Source organism: Monodon monoceros, unplaced genomic scaffold (genome assembly GCF_005190385.1).
Source record: "Monodon monoceros isolate NGI ecotype Baffin Bay Population unplaced genomic scaffold, NGI_Narwhal_1 Super_Scaffold_11, whole genome shotgun sequence".
Classification (NCBI taxonomy): Eukaryota; Metazoa; Chordata; class Mammalia; order Artiodactyla; family Monodontidae; genus Monodon; species Monodon monoceros.
Genome location: NW_021703767.1, coordinates 132,146,818 through 132,150,512, shown reverse-complemented (window position 1 = coordinate 132,150,512; position 3,695 = coordinate 132,146,818). Strand labels below are relative to the sequence as shown.

Below are 3,695 nucleotides of genomic sequence, written 5' to 3'. Positions count from 1 at the left end.
TGCTCTAAAAAGTGGAGAAGTGTAGAGGCTCAAGATCAATACCAGTGCAAGAGCTTTGTAAGTGAGTTGACTAGGCAGTGCATGCATCCATCCATGCAAATGTAGGACATGGCCCCAAAAGAGAACTGAAAACATGTATATAACAACTGGGTAAGTCCCTTGCCAGTAGTTTATAAAAATATATAGTCAATACTGTAGAGGTCCCTTCTACAGCCAATACTATGGAAGTCCATTTTAGTTACCCATTACTTCAATACCAAAAAGCATTTACGACTTTTCAGGCATCCCAGACAAAGGTCACTTATAACAAAAAGTCAACTTTTTTAAAAAAAACAAGATACTGTCCATTTAAAAAGTGGGTCTTTTCTTTCAAGTGAACAGGACATTTTATGTATTAAACTTAACTTCTAGTCTGTCAAGACTGGTTTAAGATCCTTATGTAATGTGCATATATGCAGAAACAAATAAACTTGCTTTAAACATTATCTGCACAGAAATAAAATTAACTTCTCAAAACCTGATAGGATAGGTCTGGTTAGTACAAATCTATTGCAAAATAAAAGGATTCTGTGCATCAGTTCAACCAGGAGAAGCAGGAAAAGACTGTCCCAACCATGAGAGTTCAAGTTTACGTTGTGTTCTGAAAGCCTAGAGCTAAGGGCCACCATGTTGCTCACAGTGTCCTGATAGTGCAGAACTGCTCAAGCTACGAAGTCAGGGCTTCCTCTGGAGCTAGAAGCACATTCTGGTTTCTATTTCGGAGATGTTTAGATTTCCTAAGAAGAGTCTATGGCTTCTGCGGCCTTTTTTCATTTCCAAGGAGACTCTTCATTCTGCCCAGACCCTGAGGAGTCTCCTACTGCACTTTCCATTACTTCTCACAGTTTGCTTTCCAGCTCTGCCAACCGTGCGTTCTGATCACCTATGATCTGGGTCTGCTCTACTTTTCACCTACAATCTGGGTCTGCTCTAGCAGTTTCTGGTCCTGGTCTTGAAGCTGTTTCTGCTGTTCTTGCTCTTTGGTGCGAAGCTCAGAAATTTCACACCTGAGAACAGTCACCCCAGCACCATTGTCTTAACCTGCTGCTGGAGTTTGGTAACCTCTTGTCTTGAAGGGTTTTGCTTGGAGAAGAGTTGCATTGTTGTCAGGGCTACAGAAGGTCCTGGAACTGGAGGAGAGCCCATGAGCCTTCCAGATACATCTGATCCTGGTAATTTCCTCTTTAGAACTGGAACAATCTTTTCATCAAAGTATTCTGTTGCCATGGAGGAAATATCCCTTAACTCTTGAAGTACTTCATGAGCTCGCTGAGGGGCTCTGGTAGAATGGACATATCTCAACACATGATAAATCTCATCAATCACCTTTCCTGGGATGAAGCAACAGAGATTGGAGTCCACATACTTCATGAAAGTCACATTTAAGAGAAACAGCTTTGTTTCAACAGCAGCGAGGATGTCTGCATGAGGAGCTAATGAATGGTTTCTCCTTTCTGGCTCTCTCCTTGGGAGTTGTGCTTTAACTTGTTTCTGACATGGATTATGGTACCTCTCCACTTTTAGAAATCCCTGATTCAACATTCTCTGGCAGACCAAGTCCATTCTTTTACAAACCAGGTGGAGCTGGCAAATTTCGTCCTGGGACATAAAGCTGGGGATGTTTTCGATGGCTACGATGGGCAGCGCCATGAGCATGTTGTTTTGAGGCAGCTGGTCCGGAGCCAGCGCCGAGGCTGGGGGCGCCTGGGACCCCGGCTGCAGGGGCTGGGGCGGGGGCGGTGGGGGCAGTCGCTGGGTAGAGCCGATGGCGGAAGGGGAGCCGCAGTCGCCGTGGCCACCGCCTCCTTCCTCAGCCATCCGCTCCTCCGATGCCGCCTCCATCTTGGGAGTTTGATTCCTTCCTCTCTGTTTTTAAATATGTTCATTTGTATCTTTTTTTTTTTTAAGATTCCACATATAAGTGATATCATATGATATTTGTCTTTCTGTGTCTGACTTACTTCACTTAGTATGATCATCTCTAGGTCCATCCATGTTGCCGCAAATGGCGTTGTTTCATTCTTTTTTATGGTGATTATTTAGAGTTTTTATGAAAAATTTCAAACATATAGCAAAATTTTAAAAATTCAAACGCAAACACCATTTTTTCCTATTACACAGCAATATTGTTAGTTACAAATTAGCTGGGCTATTAGGACTGTCAGTTACCACGAAATTAAAAATGATTCTACATGTCAAACTCAAATAGAAAATGTCGTGCAATATATAAATTACTAACAGGCCTCTGGTGCAGAGAATACATATATACTTATCACCGAGATTCACCATTAACATTTTAATATAGTTATTTAACCACATATCCATCCCTCTACCCACCCATTAATCTATCTTTTTATTTATTTATTTATTATTTTTATTATTATTTTTGTGGTACGCGGGCCTCTCACTGTTGTGGCCTCTCCCGTTGCAGAGCACAGGCTCCGGACGCACAGGCTCAGCGGCCATGGCTCAAGGGCCCAGCCGCTCCGCGGCATGTGGGATCTTCCCGGACTGGGGCATGAAGCCGCGTCCCCTGCATTGGCGACTCTCAACCACTGTGCCACCAGGGAAGCTCTAATCCATCTTTTTAAAATTCATTTTAAAGTAAATGATAGACATCAGTACACTACTCCCTAAATACTTCAGTATGCATATAATTTACTAGAGTTCAAGAAAATGTTTATTTTTATAAAGCACTTCAAGAACAGTTCTTATTAAATTGATCGGGATTAGATTTTGTGTGCAATTTTTAGATAACTGGGGCTATGTCTACATTTAAATTCGCTGAATAAACATAGGGATGGTGAAGACTACTAGGTGTGGGGTGAAAAAATTAAATATTGGCTGAGAATTATTCCACAAGATCTACAGGGGAAAAATCTATCACATTTTTATTTTCTTTTGTATGGATCTTCAGAGGCTAAGAAACAAGCCCGGGGCATACAAAATAGAGAAGGATTCTTTTTTTGCTTTGGCCCCTGAGGGTGTAGCCCTCAGGCCATCACAGAACTCTGTCTGGTAGTTTCTGACTCATAAGAATGGAGACTGAGGGGACTTACCCGGTGGTCCAGGGGCTAAGACTCTCCATGCTCCCAACGCAGGGGGCACGGGTTCGATTCCTGGTGAGAGAACTAGATCCCACATGCTTCAACTAAGAGCTTACATGCCGCAACGAAGATCCCACGTGCCGCAACTAAGAACTGGTGCAACCAAATAAATAAATAAGTAAATAAATAAATAAATAAATAAATATATATATATATATATAAAAGAAAGAATGGATACTGAAAGGTCTATGGATGTGTTTATTCTGCCACTGGCCAAGAGTGGTGAGGCCCTGTGTACATGTTTTGCAGAAACAGCAGGTACGGCATATTACAGAGTCATTAGGAAGTGAAATGATGAATATTGTCTACCTGATACGTTGGCCTAAAATATCCTGAGCCTGAAGACACAATGACTCCTTAAAAAAGATCATGTTTTGTCCAAATACTCCAACCTAAACTTGTTTCTTATGTTTGAGCAATTCACGATCTAAATGAGTCTTCGTGGCTGTGCATTTTGAAAGATTCACTGTTCCCACCACCTCTGTCCCCACCTTGGTCATGGGTTGCATTCCCAGACCAGTTCAGTCACGAGTTCTCAGAGGTCTTACA

The 3,695-nt window shown here is 42.1% G+C and overlaps 1 pseudogene; it reads right to left on the bottom strand.

The window, feature by feature from the left end:
* Positions 1 to 706: 706 nt before the first annotated feature.
* LOC114890364 lies at positions 707 to 1,881 on the bottom strand (annotated as a pseudogene).
* Between the last annotated feature and the right edge of the window lie 1,814 nt (positions 1,882 to 3,695).